The sequence below is a fragment of the Dermacentor andersoni genome, chromosome 11 (genome assembly GCF_023375885.2).
Source record: "Dermacentor andersoni chromosome 11, qqDerAnde1_hic_scaffold, whole genome shotgun sequence".
Lineage (NCBI taxonomy): Eukaryota > Metazoa > Arthropoda > Arachnida > Ixodida > Ixodidae > Dermacentor > Dermacentor andersoni.
Window position 1 is genome coordinate 104,262,464 of NC_092824.1, and position 24,265 is coordinate 104,286,728.

A 24,265-nucleotide genomic window follows, 5' to 3' on the forward strand; every position below is an offset into this window, starting at 1 on the left:
TCGCCCTTGGCACTTCATGCCACCGTCTAAGTAGAACTTGGCTGGCTACGGCAATATAATTGATATATGTTACTTGTGGTTAAACTCTGCACCGCCCGTGGGCGCCACTCATTTAGCTGATCAAGTTTACCTGTCAACTAACCCGGTATTCTGTGAAGGGCAGTACGCTTAATTACGGGCAAGCTCCCCATTTGGAACACTATTACGCTAAGTTGGTGTTTTGAGCAAATCGGAGAGCTCGTACAGCAGCCCTGTGAAGCCACCCACGGCTCATAATATGGCCTGATTCCACAATGCCCAGAACAGCGATCCTGGATAACAAGCAACAATGAAAGTAGCTTCAGTTTGCTTTCTCAACGAAGCCATGCCAAGTCGTAGAAAAAATCCGTGACCTATATATAACTGCGGACAACTTTCCGTGGAAATGAATGGTAAAACTATAGGGGTGGGTGGGCCTTCTATAAGTGTTACTGCGCCAAGTAGTCCGGCACGGAATTTGACAGTGCTCTCTGTTTTTGGTTTGTCGGAGCAGACGGCGAATCAACGTAGCTTGCTGCTTGCAGCGGCTACACATTTCCCGGAACACTGAAAAAAAAAAGCAAAAAAAAGTAAAAAAGAACGAAATTGATGCAGGTATTATAACAAAAAGGGGGTGCATTTTCATTAAGGCACGTGGTATGCCACTTTCGAAAGTCAGTTTCCTCTTCACAAAATTGATTTCTTATTTTGTTTCTTTTTTACATTTTATGTATGCCCAACATTCAGCAACATGTTGCAAAGAAGTCATCGTCCTATCATCATTAGTTTGGGAGTTGCAGTGAGTTTTCCAACCCATACACTCGTTTTGCGAAACCGAAAATTAGTACTACTGTTTTACACAAATGTTATTCAAAATATTTTGTTTTATTTTATGTTGTCGCCGTGCAACCACACGAGCAAAAGGAGACTCTAGTGCGTCTCGCGGGGGCCCCAACTATGAAGCTGGTGCATTTTAAGTGTCTGTGCAGCTTTTGATACCTTCCCCATGGTTTGAACGTATGTTGACGTTTTTTTTTTTTTTTTTCTCAAAACAAGAGTTTACTCCACCTCATGTTACGAAAGCTGGTAACTTTCTTTTTTTGAATGAACATATTGACCTGCAGTTTTGTACCCTCATTCCTCGCATATAGATATGTGCAACAAACTAGAAGAAAAGAAATTGGTGCAACATTTCTTTTTTGCATTTACAGCTCATTTCTCAAATAAATTTGGTCAAAAATGGCAATTTTTTTCACTTTGCTTAGTTTTTCTAACATTACTTTCTTAATATTTATCACATTGCATTTATCCTAGTTCATTGCAGAGCTCTCCCACTGAGCTACATAAATGCCAAAGCGTTACTCAATCCCGCACTTCATTAGTTGCTTATCATTGCTGGCGCGACCAGCACTTTTACCATAATTTAAGAGAAAAATTACCTGCCAAAAATAATATGGACCATATTACGCACTTTAAGTGTTGAACAAGCTAAATAAGACATGCTTATTCAGGAAAAGTGTATTTGAATCCTGACTCCTGATTTAAAAAATATTTTGTTGTGTGTGTGTGGCCTACCACTTTAAGGAATTATTTTCAAGATGGCGTGCGCTTGGCGCCCGCTTATAAGAGTGCTGCGCCAGGTTTTTCACTAGCAGTTCTAATGAGAAACTTTACGACAACGGTCACGTCCACCGAGATTGGTTGGCGTTCCCGATCTCGGAGACCATGTACAGTGAAAAGTGCATTGTTTCTTTTGCGCGGTCGACGTCTGCAAAACGGCGTTGTTTTCCGGCGCGCACCAATTTCGTCGCCTGTTGTGTATAACGGTAAAGCAGACGACACTGTAAAAATCGCATTGGCGTGAGACGAAAGTATACTCTGTAGAGATAGAAAAAAAAAAGAAGATCGATGTTCGTCTGGCGCACCGTTATAATGTTTACCCGCCCTACGTTTCTAACGTTGTGTTTTCTTCCGGTGCACGCCTGCTTCGTCGTCTGCTGTTCATATCAGGAAGCAGACGAAGTTTCGAGAGTGCGCAGGCCGGAAAAAGCTTCGTCGAGTTTGAGGTTCGTTTGTACGCGGTACACTGAAATCTGTCCCATTGGCTTTGTTTTGCCGTTAAGCTAACAGACGACGCAGCGCTTCCATCCCCAGAAATTCTATCTGCACTTCCTGTTTGGCGTTGCCGCAGACGACGCGTACTTCTGCTTTAATCCAAACTAAAAAAAAAGTGGAAGTAATGCAGCCGAACGTGATATTGAAATCCATCCACCGCTTACCATCTCCGTACGAAATTCGAGCGCGAACGAGTGAGCTTGTTAGCCGAAAGGGAGTCGGGTATACCTGGAACTCATTATTACGCAACATTTCCTACTCGCTTGAAACGGAAATAGAAGGCTTACATCGACATGTTGTTTTACTGAGCTCGCGATTGGCACTGTCTGTCATATACAATAGTCTGCATGCAGTTTTCTCAAGAAACCACTAGAGGATAATCGGTTCCAGTGTCGACGACGGCAGTCAACACTGTTGTTTAATAACAATCGCAACTACGTAGATAGGAGCTTTCTTTTTTCAGCGGCGCACTTAATACGGTAATTGAACTTACTTGAACAACCTGAACTTACTCGTGAGTGTTCGTTCTCGTTAAGCGTTGTGGAGATGGCTAACTATAGAATATCGGTAGATTATCGACGAAGTGGAGTCGGACGGGCAACGTAATGCGTGTAAGGATAATCGGTGGATTTATCAGAGCAATGAGGTTGGGAAGCCAATGAAACTTTGCACAACCGAGAGCGGCGAAGGAATTGCACACAACTCGTAAGCGCAAGTATGGCAACGATCTTGTGGCGTAAAGAAGTTTGAGTGTGCCATAATCTGTTAGGGAGAATTTTTTTCGCTCGATGCGGAGAATTCTTCGATTTAATCTCACTTTTGTTCGGAGAAACGTATAGTGGCCTATGATAAGTTGAAATCACTGCAAGAAGAATTACATTACAAGCAATATGTAGAATTAAAGGGACTTGAATTAAAGTTTAATGATAACTCGCGAAATTATCCAAAAGCGTGGGCTTTGCATGCTGCTCCGGGTGTAAGTGGTGCGAAAAATGAATGAAAGAGAGTAATAGAAAAGCATACCAATGCACAAGCGCGATGCGCTAGAAAGCTTATACGTGAAAAATGTACGTACGCGACTGTCAGCACAGCGAAATGAACAAGGTGTAAGTTACGTGGTGGCCTCGACTAACTATAGCCGTAATTATTGTCTATCTCGTTTCAAAGTGTACTCATTCTGCAGGACACGTAGTCAAGAGGGTTCGACGAAAATTCGCGGGGTCGGGTAATACTGTAATAATACTGGTTGACGAAGTGACGCAAAGTTGACCAAGTGAACTGGGGTGGCCTTACAGCTACCTTCGCTTGGTCTGTGACCGTAGCTTATTCTGTCATTCGGTGTTACAGGGTTATAAAGAAAAGGAGCAACTGATATCTCTTTAAATCTAGGCGTAATAAATTCCTTCGAGAACAAAATCTGTCTCTTTTTTGTTTGTTTGTTTGTTTGTTTGTTTGTTTGTTTGTTCGTTTGTTTGTTTACCACCGAAATTCGAAACGCGCTCATCTAGAACGTCACGCCGAGAGGATGTCTTCGACCAGGTTACCGCTCGCATCCGATCGAAGTTACGAAACGTCTGGCAAGGCCACCGAAGCAGAGAAAAGCGCTCAACCATTAATGTTGTATCTCGCTCGGTTCCACGTACTGCTACACGCGGGACAGGATCCAGCCAAGCATTCGATGAATAAAACAGATGGCTGCAAATTTGTCTTCCTTTATTTTTCTTTCCCCCGCCTCCCACTTGTAGCGATTTCAAAGAGCCGTACAATTTTTATTGTGAAACGTGTGCGACTTCGGTGCGCGGGGTTGTTACGGCGTTGAATTTTTAACTCGCGGAATATTCCGGACTTCGTGTAGTCGGAGAACTGGTGAAGTCTTGTGGCAAAGGGGTACACGTGCCGTTCTTTTTTCGGAAAAAAGAAAATGAAAGGAAAGAACAACGTCCCCTTTCTAAAGAAATGCATCAAAGGACAGATAGGCACTGTAGCGAAGCAGACATCGCGTTTCGCTTGATTTCTACGAGTTCAGTATCGTTCAAGCGGCAGTACATCCAACTCGTGAGGCACTCCTATGACAAAAAAAAAAAGACGCGTGATAGTCAATCGAATCTCAGTAGACATTCTGTGGAACGCAACAAAAAGTAAACAGAAACTCAACCAACTTTCAGTAATGATTTTGTAAGAACGCTGAAATGACAGGATTGAATTCAGAAATCTTACCGTTCGTGTTAATTTGCCAGTGGCCGGCCGCCCTCACTAGCGGGGCCTCCAATATATATATATATATATATATATATATATATATAATTTCTTTTTCCACGTTTGTTCACACTACCACTCCTCTCTGTAACGCCTCACTGCCTTGAGAGTAGCTCAATAAATAAATAAACGCTGGCCACAGCTTCTCAAGCTTGCTCTGAGAACTAAAATGTGGCGCTGTTGCCTATGTGCGCGAAGTGCGTTGGTAGTTTTTTCCTCAGTGTACGTAAATTTCCCAGCATCGTCTGTATAAACGTAATGAGGTATGTACACCGTGTCCGCATGTGCGGTTTAACCTCCGTGTTCGTCATTGTCTTGTGTCCCGCAAAAGCTTCTTCAAGCCACCAATGAACCATGTCACCCGAATAGATGAGTACGGAGAAGGCCGACGTCCACTGCAGCGAAATTGATAGAGGTTAAACTAGCGAGCGTGTTTTTTTGTTTTTTTTTCATTTAGGCCAACAGTCAACAGGCCAACACAAATAGTGGAAAATCGCAAAATAAAGAAAAACTGAGGCATCTATAGTTTACCACACACCGTCACTCAGCAATGAGCAGCGATATCACATTTCTCTAAACTTTATCTATTTAAACATCTACAGCGGACAAAAGTGACGTCTTATACACCGCTCTCAAATATGCCACCAAACTGTTAGAACTACTTTGGCAAAGCTCGTTTAACATGGTGACAGTCCTGCTTAAGCTGCGTTGAATTGGGAAATGGGAGTTAGCCTAGAAGCTAATTCGTCCCCTTAAGCTACTTCTTTCAATGCGTCACCAGTCTTACCTGATCCACAGCGTTGCTCTTTCGTGTCCCCTCAACTACACGCGCCGGAGATGTCATTTGAATATATAATTGCGTAGAGAAGCACAAGTTATTGATTAATTTACAGAATATGTTTGGGGAAAACGAAAGGTGGTGAATGGCTTCATTGACTTGGTACAGTAGTAGAACAATTAATGTAGCTGAAACCGGCGTTTCCGCAGTGATAGTTGTCTAGTTTCTGTTTCTTTTTTCTTTTTTTCTAGCCTTTCAGTTTGAAAAAAATACACAGGAACAGTATAAAAAAACGTAAGCGAAGTGCTTTCCTGTGTACGCTAGTTCCTGTATATTTTTTGTGTTCTAAAAGGCTTATAATGAAACACCAACATGCCCTAACCTACATTCTTTCGACCTGTCTTCGTCAGGCCAGTTGCTGCCCCGACGGAGACAGAGGCGCCTTGTCGAAACGTTCGCTCCAGTGGCATTCTTCAGTCGTCCACTCTTAATCACTTCGAGCCTCCATCTTCCTGTGGACCCCTCTCTTGTGATGAAACCATACGAGTGCTATATGCATTTTGCGTGCTTGCGTTTTTCGTTGATGTTTTAATAAACTTCTCTTTTCGCTTGGTTATACCCGCGCTCATTCTCATTTAATTCAGTGCTTTTCAACGGAACCTTTATGAAATTGAACAAAAGAAGTCAGTAGATGCGTAACAGAATTCCTACGAGTTTTGTGATGCGCGACTAGGTATTTTCTGTGAGTGGGTTTTTTTCTATTTCTTTTTCTTTATTTCTTTTTTTTTTTTCCTTGCTGTTCGCGTTTCCTACCGGCCGACCCGTCCGTACACCCACCATGCTAAACGGTTCCGGCGGGTTTCACCATATTACGCGCGATCCTTCGGGACCCGTTTTTTTACGACGTCGTATAACGCATAAAGGATTCGGGGGGAGGGCTAGTTGAGTAATGGAGCTTGCAGTGGATGTCCGCGGCTTCAGGGGATGATCATTGTCCTGTCCGCCGGGCAATTCGCGGAAGTATCTTCGAAGCCACCTAGTGTAGTACTTCAAAGCAGTACGCGTAGTACAGCAAGCGTGTGCGGGATAAGTGATTAGGGAGCAGTGTTTGTGGGGGGGGGGGGGGGGGGAATTGTTGATGTGCTGGTGTGGAGAGTTAAGTGAAAACAGCAGCGACAGTAACGACAGCTTATGTGCTGCGGTTTCTGCAGTACCGAGTCCCTTTTATTTATTATACCTATGTTTAAGGCGCCGAAAAACCACACAGCACACAAGAGGGAACAACGGGACAGAGTATTTTATTTATTTGGTTTCTCGCCTACACGTCGCCCGAAAGGTCCTTGTGGTGCCAGGGCTCTTTTACAGTGTCGTTCGGTATTCGGCCGAATGTCCTTTGTTAAGCGACTCGCCGACTTTCCCAAAGCTCAACTCGAAGAGCAGAAGGCGTGGCCGTAGAAAGAAGACACAGAATAGGTTCAGCGATGCGTTTATCATAGTATACTTTAGGCGAGTCTTCTTACCGGTACTTTCTTTTATGTGATGTATTGACTAGCCTTATCCACCGAAGGGCCTCTGAAATGCACCTACAGCGAGGACGTACGTTGTGACAAACGTCAATGCTTTTATTTTTCTTTTATTGCGATAGAAACTATATGGACACTGAAGGCGCATTTCTGCCGTCGCCGTCGCCGTGACGTTACCTATTAGGGTCCAAGCACGATGACATCGTCGCCACGCACAGGATATAGTTTCCACCCCGCGCTGCAGGGTGGAAAGCAGGGAGGAAGCGCGGTCGTCTTTCGTCGCGCGTGAGAGGCTCCAGGGGGAGGGTATGCCTATGTTTACAGGTTTACACGGCCGATAAAATTCCTTATACCTCCTTAACCTTATACCTCGTATAGCTGTTCACTAATTTCCTATCGCAATCGACGATTCGCCTTTCGGGCGAAACAGCGACTTCTTTTCCTTTCTTTTTCTGGAGCGTTGCCGTTGTTGAAGCGAGGCTGAACTTCTCTGAATACGGTGAAAATACAACACACGTATAGTAAACGCCGTCTATGGAGGCTTTTGTACCAACGATCCAACCGGGGACAGGTATTCGTCGCAGTGCTTGGTTTTGTACGCGGTCGGTTCCAGGAACGGTTTGCGCAAATCTGATGTAACGTTGCTCTCAGTCCAAGTAAATAATGATAATAATGAAGGCGAGTGTCACAATTTACTGCCTCTTTAAAGTCGCCTACACGCTACAGTGGTTTTTCTTGAGCGGGTGACAGACTGCCAGGTAGAATGTACTGAACACGTTTCAACATTCGCATACGCACAACCCGAAAAAATAACAAAGAAAGTGATACACACCACAAACAGTGGGAGACTCTCACTAAGGTTTCGTCGTTGCCTGGGACGAGCACAATTGCGATTTCGTTCGCTGTGCAACGAAAATGGCACTCCGCTTCGATTTCTTTTTTTTTTTTACCACAGTTCATGAAAACGGTTTTCCCGGCGTCAGTCGGCTAAATCGACCTTAATCTTGTCGGGCCGTGCATGATACGCATTTAACGATGCTGTTATGCAACGTCTATTGGCAGCACCGAGGAAGACGCAAAAACGGAATGCATGTGCAGGACGAAATGGTGACCGCACTGTGGGCTATTTGAGCTGTAACTATTTGAGCTGTCAAAGTTTGCCCCTTCTTATGAAGCGCGTATTCGTCTAAACATTTAGATGCCGTGGCAGCCTATTTACTGTATAGTATATGTTTAAAATTGCATTCGATTTATTCATTTCATCGGATGTGCGAATGCACATATATAGAGTTTACGAAAACTGATATCTGGCCTTTCGATCTTTATCACCTAACTGAATATTTCTTTTTTTTCACCTAACATTTTATGAGGTATACACCACGCGCTGCTCTGCTTATAAGCTTCGCATGGCATCACGCGAAATGCGGTATTCTTTTTTTTTTCTTCAATGCTTACTTTTCATGAAACCTTGGCTACTATAGTATGTGGCAGGGAAAAAAAAGAATATACGCGCTAAACAATTTCGTTCCTTGCCGTCTTGTTTCTTGTATACCACGCCAACATATATATCACTCAGCATATACCAGTTGACATTGAGATAAAGTAGTCAGAGAGACAGAGAAACGATTGCTTGAATTTATTTATTTATTTATTTATTTATTTATTTATTTATTTATTTATTTATTTATTTGGTTTTAATGTCCCGCTATAAGAAGACGCCTTGTTGAATGGCTCCGAAATAATTGTGATCACCCGTGGTTCTACAACGTAATAAAAGTGTACATGGGCCTTCTTGCATTTCGTGTCCATAGAAATCGGATCTTCGCGACTACGCCACGGACACTGACCCGCCGTGGTTGGTCGCTCCAAATTGGAAGGCAACAAAAACGGGTATATAGTAGTGTTGAGAGGCACTGCTTGTGCACAGCGCGGGGCTGCATGCTTTTATTTGGTGATGCTATTGTTCTTGCGACGTATACCTCGTAGTAAGTCCCCCGAAAAAAAAAAAGGGTTAACGTAATGATCATTTAGAGTTACTGAATGCAGAAAGCGCAGTGTAGCTACAAAGACGCGCACATGTTCTTCTTTTAGTCCGCGTCTTTGTAGCGCTCTTTTTCTTTTCTTCAAGGATATTTATGTGTAGTTAGGAAATTTGCCGGTATACGTTGCCGGTTCGGCGGTCGCGTGACAGGCGTAATCGGATATCTCTCGTTTATAGGCCGTTGCCTTCGAATGCACTTAACTGAGTGGACGCTGATGCGACCGCGACCTGGTTCATGTTCGATCGCTCTAACGTGTCTGTGGACCCCCACGAGCGTCCAATGTCGACGACCAGTCGGCCTTGAGGATCAAGGTTGGTTACCAGAAGATGCCTCGGTACTGAAACACTGACGGTTACTGCGAAAGAGCGGCAAGATCGTTAAAGAGTGCGTTCGATACGCTCCAGTGCTGTTTGCTGTATTTTGTCGAGTTCTCGTTGACAATTTGTTGGGACGACGTCGACATTCACCCGTGAGATTCGGCGACCCCGTATAAGTTGACTGTCGCCGCGGATACGATTGATTTATGCGGAAACATTTCCGAAATTTGCGTCGGATGCTTAAAAAGAAGAAAAAAAAGAGCTTTAAGTAGGTTCTCTACCTACTTACGTATCGCTGCATTATTCGTTTTTCTTTCTTTTCTTTTCATCTCCGGCTCAAAAGCGACGGGAGTGTGAAGTCCTTTCTCATATTTCTTTCTTTTTTTCTCGCACGATCCTTGCTTTATCCAGGTCCAGTCTTGCTTGTCCGATGTCTAGGCCCGATAAACCGTAGCGCTGGTTAGCGTTTGCCGAGAGCCCTTGACTAGAAGCAGTTCGCCGCGTGCCGCTTGCGGACACCTAACTGTTGGCTACGCTATTTCACCGTTTAGATTTCCGGCCCGGCTTTCCGTTAGCTCACGTACAGCATTATCGGCATTCGATGCCTCAGTCGTGAATGTCTGTTTTGTGTCAATTATTATTCGGATTGCTCCACGCGCCTTGTTGCCTCATTCGTTGCACTCCAACAAATAACGACGTTTTGGCGCGCAAATGCCTTATTTTTTTTTTTTTTTCGGGGGTTTCTTTCACCGCACGACACCTCACTGCGGGGAAAACTCATTCTTAAAGCGTGCTTTCTTGCGGTCCGTCGTTGTTTGCCGGCGAAGCCGCAGCAGTAGATGCTTGCTTTTTTTTCTGTCTTCTTTCTCTTTTTTTAGAGTCTTTTATCCGCTCCTGCAGGCACCATTTGAAGAAAAAACACTTTCTTTTTGGTTCCCGTGTCCAAAATCAGATATGGGCAACCGTAGAACTGACGTCACAAATACTGAGTGCGTTTTTCTCACTCTATTCTATTTACTGTATTACTTTCAGTCCCTTTTGTTCCCTGTGTCTCAACTGCGTTGCCCGACCGCCCACGTCACGTGGGCTGTGTGACTATTCATCGGCCTCGCAACTCTACCTTACTTGTGGCTCTATTTTATGAGTTTACTGTTGGGCTAGTTGGTGCATGATGCCAACAACAACAACAAAGCCTGTTTGTTTCTCTTCCTTGTCCAGTTTATTACGCTGTTTTTGTTCTCGGCACTATATATTCACGCATTTCTTAATTAAAAAAAGATTTCCTGCACCACCTAACGACATCGAATTCGTTACGTATCTAGATGCGACTATATTTTCAACTTCGCTCGCATTACGCCATTTCCATTTCAGAATACCACTACACTGACGCCGCAGATGGCATCAGCGCTGGTAGCGACATCTCGTGGTACTTTTGTGCAGCTACAACTCCTTCGAAGGCTAAGGACTATCTTCCTGCGGACACAGTTACGCCAACGTCAAAGTATCCAGAAGTGTGTCGTTGCAATAATTGTTCGAATTAGCTTCACGAGGTGGCGCCACCAGCACGGCTGCTCACGCTCACCTCTCCGTTATTTCGTTAAGTGGCGGTACGTACACTGGCAGGGTCGAGGCTCCCAAATGAATAATAATGATGGTCACGTAAAAAAATATAGAGCGAGCACGTCACGTGTCAAGCGCCTGCAGACTCCTCTCTGGCGAAAAGAACCGAATGCGGTAGGCGTGTTAGATCGGCGTCGTAATCGAAACCCTTCGTCCCGGGAACTGCCTCCTTCACGTTTCGCTTGGCTGCACGCCTGTCATCTGATAAGGAACATAAAAAAATAAAACGTTTGCGCGAAACGTACCTCGCTGCGTAACGGAAAGTTCTGCTCTTACGCGCTTTCTCTCTCTCCCTGTCTCGCCATCGCGATTCGCTTCGCCGCATGGCAGTCGTGCACGTCGGCGAAGGCAGCTTTCAGGTTGGGCTCGTTCTAGTTTTGTTCGTAGCTTTTCTTTCTTTTTCTTTTCTTTTTTTAAGCAGTCTGGCTGCAACGATCAATGGTCGAGGTAAGGAAATAGGTAGGATCAAGTGTGCAGGAGTGTTGGTTTAGTGTAGGCAGTTGGCGGGAGAGGGGGGCATGCCACGTGATAGGACATTGCAGTGAAGTTTTCGGCGACGTCGATCTCATTAGTACAAGGACTTGCGCAGCCGACGGCATTCGTTGAGTGCGCCGGAGCAATACGCGCAAAAAAAAAAAAAGAAAAGAAATAAAACCGAATTCCGACCGGGTATAAGTACCGTCGATATCGCGTGGCCGCGCTCCCTGGAACCTCGCCTGGCCTTCTGATGGAAAGGCCGGTCTGGCTTAAGCTGTATGGCGCTCTGGGAGTGATCGTTTGTAGATGTGCTCGGTAAGCTTGAAACGGCCGTCGTTAACGTCTTAGTGGAGATGCGCAGCTGTCGTATTCGTTTTGCTTACTCTGTGGCTTCCGAGCGCGCGTGTCTATTACGAGCACTGCAGTAAGTCACGCACCCACTCATATCAAAGTGTTTTTTTTTTGTTGTTGTTGTACTGTTTTGTCCATCAGAAGCTCTTACTGCAAATGTAGCTTGTACGAGCGTCTCACGAAGCTTCGAACGCATTTGTGAATTCTCTAACGGTGCTCTCGGGCGGTGATGGCATTAGCGCTTCATCAGACGTTTGCCCCATCGTCTCTGATTCGCGATGTCAAGACGAACGCTGTAGTTTTCGTTGAGGTGAACGGAGCTACGAGGTAGTATCTACGGTGGCTTTTAACTGTGATTGGCAGTAAGGTAATCTATGAAGTTAAAAACGTCACACAAATCGATCGACTCTGAATTGCACGGAAAACGACCGCGTCGTTCAGGTACGAAATTGAGCTAAACCTAAATTTGACCCCCTCCCCCCCCGCCAAAAGGAAAGGCAAACTATGCACACGACGAAAAAGAGTAGTTCAATAAGACTGGTCTGAGCTGTGTAGCTATCATGTTTAACGAGTGAATAAGTTGAGGCTTCGCTGGAAACGGCGCCGTGCATCTGAACTGTATACAAATGCTCACCTTCGCAGTCATCCATTTGGCCGACTTCTCTACGGAAACCCAAATATTAGGGAAAGCTAATAGCAAGGACGTAGACGTAAACGGGTGCTCTTATGTCGCCATCTCGGGAAATTGAGTTCAGAGTGCACAAGGCTGTGATAAGCAGTGTCCTATGCAATCAATTGCGTTGGAGTTGCGTTATCTTACTCAAATGCGTTGGCAACAGCATAATGATCGTGGATGTGTAGTGGCTTTCGATTTTTAAAAAGAATTGTTACATGTAACTGTAACCAGCGTCTGTACCAATGTCTGTACCAGCACTGCTGCAGCCGTCCATGTAAATGCAGTCTTCCTTAAACTGATAAGAGATAGCTAATAGCGTTTAAAGTATGCGGACGATACATGCACATCTAAATTCCAGTCAAAAAGGAAGAAAGTAGGAAAACATTGAGTCCAGCTGAATTTTTCAGTGGGACCCAACTGATTCCAATTGGACGTCACTGAAGGCCCAAGTTCCAATTAGGTTTCATGAGAAGTTCAATCGGTTCCAGTTGGACATCACTGGAGCTTGGTATGCCGATTGGTCCCAACTGGACCCAATTGGAAGTCACTATACCTGAGTAAGCTTGTGAAACAACAGAGCAGCTGATAATAATAACAGCACAATTGCAATGTCAGTCTTCAGGTAAAAGACATTTGTATTTTGGTGGAATCAATGGAGAGAAACATTTAGCTTTTTGTCTAGTTAAAAATATCTTTTGAAATTTTACCAATATCTCACGAACCACTGGCACCACTTGGTCAACTAAATGTCGCTTACATATATAGCGCCTGACATATGTCTCTCATATAGGGAATGGGTGAGTGTTTGGTATGTCAGTGAATAGTTTAGAGTTTGCATGCATGATTGTGCTTCTCGAAAGCAGTTTCAAGTATAATTGTGTCATATCCAGGTTAAGGTGCATCTGCGCTTTTTCTTTCTTTCCTTTGTTTTTCATGTTGGTCCGAACAAGTCCCATTCAGAGACCACAATTGGGTCCATTTGTGTTCAAAATATCAGTTGGTCCAATCGTGCCTGTTGGATTTTTCCAATGGGTCTCGCAAAGCACATTTGGAAATATCCGATTCGCCTCAATCCGAAATTTCCAACTGGTGTAACTTTTTTTTGTTAATCTTTACGGAGACATACCGCGCGCACTGGACCTCGAAGTGAATTCAGACGTCTCGTGTGCTTTCTGAAAGCGTTTTGCCGAGCAGACGGCTTTTTCAAAGGCCTCTGCTAAGCAGACGTCAGCGGTAGTGACTTCTTAAGTGGGATTTATGGGACCGCTTTTCAAGAAGATTCAAAGAACGTGGCGCCGCACATTTTACCGCCGGCTCTATGTACAGATATATACGTCGCAAAGCGAGCCGATTTGCTGACGGTGAAAAGGCCGCGTCGCTTTTTAGTCCTTGGTATGCGGTTTGTACGATTGTTTTGTTTCTTAGCTTATATCTACGGTCGTTGTTGACCGCGCTCACTTCATAATTCTGTTTTTTTTCTTTAGTGGGGGAAAAATGATAGACATGTTTTGACGCTGAGAGTTATCCATCAGCATATCGCATCGTATACCAAGGCCTGGATGTCAATTTTTTTTTCTTATTGGTTTGTTGGCACTGACATTCTGCCGTTCATTCGAGGCTTGCGTGTGTTCTTCTTTTCTGCGTTCTTCTTCTTTCTTTCTCGTTCATTCCTTTCGGCAGCGTGGATATAATATCTACGCTAAGGACGCGGCTTCCTGTTTGAAACGTCGCCGCGGAAACACGATCCTATACATAAATCTGGTCGTATTAATATGGGCGATGCATTCAGCGCAAATCGACAGTGAAAACTTGATGTCACGGCGCGGTCTTATCGAAAAATACAATGAAGACTAAAGCAATGCGTGAGGTAAGCATTAATGAAAGAAGTGCCGTATTTAGACGTATCGTCGGGTTGTTGCCCTTGACATGCGGGAATAAAGTGCTGTCGTTGTTGAAGACAGCAAGACGGTGTGACATTTTAGCGACCTTTAGCTGCACGTAAACGCAGTACATGTTACGGAACACCGGAGATACAGAAGCACGCAGAAGCGCTGGTGGCGCCATCTTCCCATGCACTCTGTTGTCAACGGTGTGTGTGTGTGTGCGTGCGTGCGTGCGTGCGTGTGTGTGTGCGTGCGTGCGTGCGTGTGTGCGTGTGTGCGTGTGTGTGTGTGTGTGTGTGTGTTTGACCATTTGACGCTTTTGTGAGGAGTGCTTCTTACGTCAATTGAAATGCGTGCCTCATTCTTCAGGGTGCTTTCAAGACGCGTGAAACTGTCCTCTAAAGGCTGAGACATTGATGGAGGGGGAAAAAATTGCAGTTTCACCCGAAAGGCGAAGCATCGATTGCGATAGCAAATTAGTGAACAGCTATACGAAGTAAGGATAGTAGTGTTATCGGCCGTATAGACTCGTAAACATAGGCATGCTCTCCCTTCGCCCCCGGCAGAGTGTTGCGCGCGACGGAAGATGACGTGCTTCCTCCGCGCTTTCTTCCCTCGCGTGCGCAAGATTGTGCCGCGATCGCCGGCTCACCCTCGCAAGCCTTCAGTCGCAGATACAGCATACGGACTTTATACGGAACCTCACGGCGATGGCGACGGCAGAAACGTGCCTGGAGTGTCCACATAATTGCTGTCGCAATAAAATTAGCGAACTCAGCGCGAAGCAGCGGCGCTATAGCTTGCGAAACATGTAGTGCGCAGCAATGCTTATACTCTTTCGGGCGCTGTTCGTTGGAGTGAACATTCGCAGGTGCGACATTTCGCGAAGCGAAAGGAGTGCGAGTCGTATTCGTTTGTGGAATTTAAATTTTTGTTATAATCTTAATAAAAGACGCATGTGAAATCGCTTGCTTTCCTGGCCAATATTTTCGCGCAGTGGGTATGGTCCAGCGTTCGAACACGAGAACAGGAACAAGTTGCGCCTCCCAGTGGTGAAGTGGAAAAAAACTTGGCCTTTTGATCCTCCTCTTAGCTATCCGGACTTGGCAGGCAACTGCGTCTCTACTGCAACAACCCTAATTATCTTCTTATTTTTGGAATTGTCCGGCTTTTCTCAATATTATATTTGGGTTTCCCCATTAAAAGTCATCACGTTATCCTTAGACGAAGAAAACAAGACGGCGTCAGCGCCATCCAGCAAACGCGAGCAGAAACTGAGAGCTAGAAGACTAATGAAGACGAAGCCGACGGCGCTCAATCGTTTTTCTTCGTACCCCCCTCGTGGGTACGAGCCATGTTTTGAGGCAACAACAACTAGTATATTTCGGACCTCCTCCTCAAATGGGAAGGCCTACGTGCAGGAACACGAAGAGGGCCCGCTGACTCCAGCTCTATCCGTCACGCAGATGGCCGAGTGGACGTTAGCTAATCGTAGCAGCTGCTCGTACGATCGCGCGCTCTCCAGGGTCAGTATTCTTCACTACTGTAGAATCAACAGTGCGGGCCACGAGGTAGCTGTTGGTCCAAGTTAAATTGAAGTCCTCGCGACACGATAATTGTTTTTTCTTTCTTCGTAATTACCTCGCAAAGCGTTTTTCGGATTCATATAGACGGACGGCAGCTGACATCAAAACGACCACAGGAGTTAGCCCATAACGGGTATCAATGAAATAAAGGGGGGGGGGGAAACAAATAGGAGTGAATTAAGAATGCGCGAAAGCGACTTTGCGGCATCATGCAGCGTCGTCGAGGGGGAAAAAAAGCGCCTCGTTAGGCATGCAGTTGGCACGGCGCTGCTCGGGAAGGGAATTTGGGGAAACGAAAGGGGAAAACCATGGCCGCGGGAGTGCATGGGGGTGGGGGGGGGGGGGAGAACGGAGGCGTCTTGACACGACGGGCGTTATTCAAATATATGCGCGGCCGCCGGCCTTTCCTCCGCGCGGTTGTCGAAAGAGGTTTGCGCAAATCTCGCGGGAGTCACCAACCCTGTGCGAGTCGTATCCCTCCCTAACCTCCCCCGTCTCCCTAAGGTAACCGCGCCGAGTGGCCGAGTCGCGTGCACCCGGTGTCGGAGTATATAGTAGTCGGAGAACAGTCCTGCATGTATAGTGATGTGCATAAGCGCACCCGTGTGTGTGTGTTTGCTCCTGCGTGCCAGCTGGGGGGGTGGGGGGTTGGGGCGGGGGTGAATTTGGCGTGGAAGACGCATGCGTCGTGGCTGCGGGGGCGCGCCGAGCTGCGCGCATACCAGCAGCTGCCCCGGAAAGGCGGTGGTCCCGGGTTCGAGTCCCGGGCCAGGACGAATTTTTTTTCGGCAACTGTGAGGCTTTTCTTTCAAGGAGCCTGTGCGGGTTTCCACTGTAGCAATTGCTACGATTGGGTGGACGTCAGATGTCATCGAACGTCCCGACGCCCCGGGGGTTCGTTGTTCGGAAAGTTGCGGAGCGCTGCAGACACAAACGTGCGATAAAAGGGGGGCAGTTCTCCAAAAACATTCCGTTGCCCCACAAAGTTGCACTTTCTCTTCTTTCTTTTTCTTTCTCTCTCTTTTCCTTTAGCCCCACACAAAGGGCGCAAAAAAAGAAAAACGTTGCCCGATAACCAGCTCGAGCCTTCGACCTCTTGCTCGTGATGCTTATACGGACGGCGTGAATGACTGCAGCTGTACCGTGACAACAGGCTGCGTGTACAGGAGGTCGCAGTCGAACGACCCTTAGTGAACTCCTGTAACTAATCGTCAATGTGGAGTGGGGCGCGGGGAGGGGTGGGTGTAAGTGAGGGAGTCTCACACGAATCTCGCTGCTTCTTTGCGTGGCATAAAAAACGAGTGCCTTGAAAAAGTGCCTCACTTGAAAACTGCAGAGAGGGTAAAATTTCAAGAAGGGAGCGATATATACTGCTTAATATATCTTTTTCTGGCGTGTCTGGCGTTTTCTATATACTTTTTCTGGCGTGTCTACCATGATTGGTTCAAGTTTCGTCACGACAGCGCTAAATTGCATCATGTCATTGTGTGTGTGTGTGTGTGTGTGTGTGTGTGTGCGTGCGTGTGTGCGTGCGTGCGTGTGTGTGTGTGTGTGTGCGTGCGTGTGTGTGTGTGTGTGTATGTGCGTGCGTGCGCGCGCGCGTGTGTGCGTGTGTGTGTGTGTGTGTGTGTGTGTGTGTGTGTGTGTTCATTACGAGTAGTCTCTTCTTTTTAATTGTGGTATGCAGCGCAATTCTGCCTTTTCGCGCAAGTTACTTGAATGGCATAGTTTCAAAGCGCAAGAGGGCTTAACATTAAAACCGCGAGACTTAGGGAAGAATATTATATAGCACGAAAAGTCGCACGGCTCAGATATCTAACACAAGCGTTAAAGCACACACCTAAAGCATATCAAGCATTACATATTATATAGCAAGTCTCCGTACAGAAAGACGAACAAAAATATTTCGCCCACAATTACGATACTCCCTAATGCGAAATTTGAGCGCAGCTGTGCACGTGTTTTGATTTCGCGATATATTAGCTGGCGCAGACAATTTGTATCGTGCGGCACGTTGCAAACGGAGCGAAATGTGGCGCGACTGCCGCGCTAATCGGGAGATCGCGAGACGAAGCGCGATGGCGCGATTCACAGCAGCCGCCACAGGCAACCTCCGCTCATGCAGCGCTTTATTTACATGCAGACGACGCGCGCTGCCTTGGCGCCGTCTGGTAGCCATCGTCGCCGCAAAGCTCTTTGTGCGCGGCACCACGCTTTTCTTCTCACGCCTTCGCCATACCCTCCTCCTCCGCTTTCCTCCTCGCGCGCTCACCACTCTCGCCGCGTTTTTTTTTTTTTTTTCATCCATCGCTGCACTCCGCGTTCGCTCTTTCGCTGTGCTCGGTTACGAGGTAGGACGCCGACGCTCGTAGCAGGACAGCGTTATCACAGGGCCGCGCTCTAACAAGAAAAACTGAAATTTTGAAAATCTGCAGTATTCATGCAGCGATTCAATGGACCCGATGGACAGCCACGAGGAAACGCGTCGCGGCGTTAGGTTAGCCTAAACTGTGAGGTAATATGTGATATTTAAGAATATGGGACTATAGTTTAGGTACGAATACAAAGAGTAAAAAGAACACGAAGTTAGCCCAACGGCAAAACAACTCGGGAACGCGCTTTTTAAAACTACCTATTCAGTCGCGTATAGTGTGTGGTCGACGCGCTCTTATCAGCGAGTTTTAGTATAGCGCACGCAAATCCCTTGCCTATCCAGTAAAATAACGGGTCCGGAATGCGCATACGCAGAACTAGCGCTTGGGGAACAGACGAACAGAAGTTTAGGGGTGACAGGAAAACTTCAGTTTGTGCGTTTCGAGGAGGGAGCGGTATTGTGTAGAAGAAGTATTTTAATGACTGGCGGTATTGCGTATTTGCGTTAGCGATGCAAGGCGATAGTTGGGGATAAGGTATAAGTAAGAGTGACGGTGGAAAGGGGAGTTGGCTGCCGGATTCCGGAGGAATCACATTCTAAGAGCATATAGTCGAGTCGGGCTGCGCAGTCCGACGAAGCAGTTTAGCAGAGGACCGAACAACGAGCCAGAGCGAGTGTCAAATCGTCGCGACGTTCTGCTCCCGCGCGTCCATCTTCTGCGCCATGACAGGCATCTCCCGTGGAGCAAAACCGAAACCGGGATTGGTATGACAGCTGTTACTTTCATGGCGCACAGGGGCTCGTCAGTATTGCCTCTACGGTTGCGTGGTCGAAGACCTTCATTTAATGAAAAAGAAAAAAAAGAAAGAAAACGAGTCCTGAAACGTCATGCGTGGAGTACTCCGTTAACAGTGGAAACGTTGCGCACTAACTCGGCCTGTTCTTACACCATGGGTCAAAGAAGGGAAGACCGGTGCTCGGAGCTACAGTCTCCCGCCCGTATAGGTGCTTTAATAGCGCGTGTGTGGCGAGCCTACACTACGCGTGTATATGTATGGGGACTAGTGCTGGCCGGGCGGCGCGCTGTGGTTGTCCCTGGGGGTCCAGTACTGGTCGAGCAGGAGCAGCGCGGGCTTTGGCAGCGCGGGACCCACGAGCGGGTTGATCTGCGCCAGGTAGGTGCACAGCCAGCTGAGGTAGAGGCACGCGGCGCTGCACACCAGCATGCAGCGGATGACTCCGCGGTTCTCGCTGCGCGGCACGAAGCATGGCGACAGCACGGCCACGCCCAGCCAGAAGGCCGACATGGAGGCCACCAGCCGCTCGTCCATCGGCATCGCGAGGCCTTTTTGGGGGTGGGAGACGGGAGTGCGCTCGCTCGCTTGCTTGCTTGCTGTCAGGCTCGGCCACAGCCGGTGGGGGCGGGGGGGGGGGGGGCGCGCCACTTGAGGGCAGACTTGAGGGCGCCACTTGAGAGCAGGCTTCGTGGAGAAGGGGTGGATCTTCGGCCTGGGGATGAGGCATCGAGGTTGCGTAATTTAGGTTACGCAAGTTCACCTTCAGTCACACCGTTATAAAAAAACAGTGTCTGTCTGTCTGTCTATATCTATCTGTCTGTCTACATCTATCTATCTATCTATCTATCTATCTATCTATCTATCTATCTATCTATCTATCTATCTATCTATCTATCTATCTGTCTGTCTGTCTGTCTGTCTGTCTGTCTGTCTGTCTCTCTGTGTCTGTCTGTCTATCTGCACCTATCTATCTATCTATCTATCTATCTATCTATCTATCTATCTATCTATCTATCTATCTACATTCATCAATGTGTCTATGATACTACACAATGCTTCAACGTATATATCTACCCGTTCGTCCATACAACCATCTATCCACCTGTGTATCTATGCGCCTGTGTATTATCTCGCTAATCTGTCGATCCATCAGTCCACCTATTTCTATCGAAGTAAAAAAAAAAAAAGAAACAGCTTTTGCCCCATAACTCCCGTAGCAAATAATACCCACGTGATATGCGTATATATGGCATCCTGTATGAATACTCCTGTGTTCGCATGTTATAGGATTACGTGTGTGAACGCGTGTGTGCGTGTTAGTATGACGTGTTTATGCGTAAGTCGTTATTGTCTGTGCGTACAAACGTGTGTTCAAGGAACAGCGGGATATAATGCCTCTTTGTCAGTATAGAAGGCTGCCGATTGGATTGGAAACCGTGGAAATACACGAACCTTCACGGCTCAGTGAACAGTCGTGAAGATATCAACTAGAGAAAACAATTTTGAAGAAAAAGAAAACGTACGAGCAGTGGCAGTTTCAGGAGAACACGGTGGTTAAAGTGTTGCGACCGTGAAGGAGCCTTATTATTATTTTTTTAAAAGCCTCGTTTGTTTTCCGTGCTTTCATTCGCCCGAGCTTTCTTTTATCTTTCTGCAACCATCTTTCTGCAAACCAAACTGCCACGTGCCAGCTCAAGGTGGAGCCCCGCGGCTCTGTTCTACTAAACGCGAAGGGAGCCTGACCCGTATTCTGTAACGTAGCACTTCATTTTTTCTTCCATTCTTATCGTAGCCAGGGCGCTGATCTTTGTGATAACAACGGCCGGCGGCGTCTGAGCCACGCCCGAGCCAATGACGGAATGTCGATAAGAGCGCAAAGTGAGATAAATCATTAACAAAATACGGCCCCATAAGCTTCCGTCTACCACGGCTAACCCAGCCATCACCACCTATAGATAGCACAAGGCCTTTTCACTCAGATCAGTGACGTCATGTTACCTGGCCCGACTGCCATAGAATCTAATGGGGATGTTCTCGAGTAGGCAACAGTGATTTTGCGGCCACCGCGTTCATCACGCCAGCCTTGTCAATAGAAATTTCGGGCCAGGCAGCGTGACGTCATGGATCGGAGTAAACAGGCCCTGTGCTATCTAGGTGGTGTTGAACAAGCCGAGCCAGCTATAGGAGTTCACCTATAGGAGTTTACCTAACTTTCGTCCTTTTGACTTCAAACGAACTAATTCCGAGTTTTTACGTGCCAGAACGTCGATATGCGATTATGAGGCATACCCTAATGGGGGACTACGGATCATTTTTGACCATCCTTGGCGAATATATATATATATATATATATATGTGCACACATACAAATCTAAGTGCACGCACGTTCTTTCATATCGCACCCATCTAACCTATATATATCTGCGCCCTCGAGCTCAGCAGGGCAGCGTTGTAAGCGCTAATTATATTTAGCCACCTTGGCGGGCAGCACGTTGCTCATTTTCAACAAATCGATGCACAGACGCAACAGCTCTGTAATGATTATATACGCATCTGCGCAAACAGCGACATTTTATTGATTAGGAAACGCAGGTCTACCTGAGCTAGAACGCTCTAATCTGCTACTCTACACTGGGGAAAGAGGGAAGGGGAGTGAAAGTACTGGGAATGGCTGAGAAGTGCGCTTATGTACATTAGACAGTGGCCCTGCTAGAGCCGAGGTTCGCAGAAACTTATTACCTTCGTGGGTTCATAGAGAAAAAATTGTTATTGCTTGGAAAAATGACTCACAATAGTAGGTAACAACGACAGATAAGTCGCACTACGACTACTGGTAAGAAATCATATAAATCGCAATAGCAGCAGAAAAACATCGGATGAGCACGAATATTACGCAAATTCAACGTACTCCGCATCACTCCAGAGGAAGCTGGGCGATAGCAGCGCCACAGTTCCCGTGAGTCGACTCCGTTTAAAAGTTACTTGAAATGCGCGCTAGCTGCAGCTTAGGCCGAATCCCAATGCCTTTGGCAAAAATGGGTCCACCTATCGAAACGTTAGCCAGCCTTTGTGAGGCACTTTATCCCTGTTTACATAACTTCTATACCACAGTATGCTGAACCATCTGCCGGCCCCCTTCTTGATTTTGGAGACCGGTGCAGAGAGGCACAGCTACGATTCATCGTCATCCTCACCTTCATCCTACAACGCTTTTAAGCGCAGAAGACACATTCGATCGAATCCGGATCCCCTAACTTGTGTTAGTATTAGGAAACTACGAGTCGAGTCACTCGGAACTACTCGAACCCAACGCTGGTCGAACTCATTTATCAAGTTATTCAAAATCCCGCCCGCGGCAGTCGCAGCCGAGTCTCGCTCCCTCTACTCCAGATGGCGCCACCGTCCTGTGTTGTCAGCCGAGGTTGCAAGCGATCGAACACCGCCTGTGAGCGAGGCGCAACGAAAGCCTTGCGTAACATCGCGAATCGCTTGCGACGGTGGCGCTTCTTCCTCGCGGAAAATGACAAATTCGAGAGCTTCGAGAGACTGAATCACCACTCCGCCGTTCAGTTTCGTGTGCAATGTTTTGACTGGTTCGCTCCACGCTTATACTCGGACGTCGCCACCCCGAACACGCATGTAGGTCGCGCGAGATTAAAAAAAAAAAAAAAAAAAAAAAGAGCGGTCGATCGTTGTGACACGCCGACGAAAGTCGCTCCAGTTGGTCACGTTCGATCGGAAACGTGTTTCGCTCCTCGCAATAAGTATTCATCGCGCGGTAGCACGGAGAACGTCGCTTACCGGTTTGACAGCTGGCTGAAAAGAACACGCGTTGATGCGAACGTCGCGTCACCTTGCGGCAGTATAGTAGTAGCCTTGCAGCATGCCTTTGCAAGGTTAACTCGACGTTCTGTATGTACCTCAGGACGCTACTATGTTAATTTTATGCGGCGAAAGATTTCTGCGGTCGTACGTGTTCTTTTCCTCGTTTTCAAGGCGATGGCAAATAGAACTTCGTTTTCCTTCTATCGCGGGCTTTCTTCTTCCTCTTTCTTTCACACCATTTCTTCTTCGTGGTGACAACACGTGACATCCTAGCTTTGTTAAGCTAAATGCAGCCCGAAATATTTGACGCGGAGACAAAGGAACAGTGGTTGGTTCCAGTAGTTAAGTCTATTTTTATTTCTGGTCTTTGTATAGGTTCTATGGTCTCTCCTAAGAGCGATCCACGCTTTTTGCGTTTCTTGTGTTGTAAGGCTTAGCTGTCGAAAACCGATCACCTATAACGAACTATTCTTTCGCGCCAGTTCGCTTATAACGAACTAACTTAACTGTGGCGCAGCAACTACAGGGCTATACCATAGATTTTTGAAGTAGTAGCTTAGCGCAAAAAAACCACAGACACAAGGAAGACAGACAAGGACAAGCGCTACTCACAACTGTTTAATGGAAGGAAGGATAGTGCATATGTATATATATCCTCTTGTCACGCATGCGCCTACCAAGCAGAAGAGAAGCCAGTACATGCACATCAAAGGCGGTTGCGCAAGAAGTTAAATTCGGCATCCAGTAATGTGATCGAAGGCTCACTCACACATCTATTTCTATTCTTCTTGATAAAGAAGGCCTCAAGTGCGAGCCAAGAGGATATTTATACATATGCACTATCCTTCCTTCCATTAAACAGTTGTGAGTAGCGCTTGTCCTTGTCTGTCTTCCTTGTGTCTGTGGTTTTTTTGCGCTAAGCTAGCTACTACTTCAAATATGGACGACCAACTAGCCCAACAGTCAACTCTTCTAGAATACCATAGATGTTCTGTGACTATACCCGCTCCAAGGAAAGCCTTGAACACGTTCGCCTTTCATTCGTAGACGTACGCGTTCTGCTGCATGCACGTTTTGTAGCTCGGGCTCCGCGTCAAATTTAGCGCTTTTTAGTTTGATAGTGTGTGTGTGTGTGTGTGTGTGTGTGTGTGTGTGTGTGTGTGTGTGTGTGTGTGTGTGTGTGTGTGTGTGTGTGTGTGTGTGTGTGTGTGTGTGAGAGAGAGAGAGAGAGAGAGGGAAATAAATAGATTATTTGCACTGAGGTCATATGACGAACGTACGTGGTGCAGTTTCCTTACTTTACCTTTTTTTCTGTCATCTTTTGCAATTTTGTGACCTCCGAAACGTACTGATTTCACTTGCCTGACTCGTATTGTCTCTTGTCACGCGCGGCGTTCATGTTCCCGCATTCGTATGCCGAGCGGTAACCCGCGAACGTAGCTGCGGTCAGCTCTCAGCTAATCTATTCGCTATCACGAAGCCTCTGGGAATTGGCTTCTAAAAATACGACGCGGCGGGGCACGAATGGACGTTCGCATCCTACGGCTGCTTTTGTCCAACGCTGATTGATCCTCCCACTCGAGTGCAGACGACACGACACGTACGCGGGGATGGAGAAAGAAACAAA

At 46.6% G+C, this 24,265-nt stretch overlaps 1 protein-coding gene and 1 pseudogene across 4 annotated transcripts in view; one reads left to right on the forward strand and one right to left on the reverse strand.

Annotated features, from left to right (window-relative positions):
• Positions 1 to 24,265, forward strand: part of LOC126539214 (microtubule-associated serine/threonine-protein kinase 3-like) — a 293,806-nt gene that overhangs the window by 197,437 nt on the left and 72,104 nt on the right. The window lies entirely within an intron of this gene.
• On the reverse strand, positions 17,631 to 19,426 carry LOC126539221 (V-type proton ATPase subunit e 1 pseudogene; annotated as a pseudogene).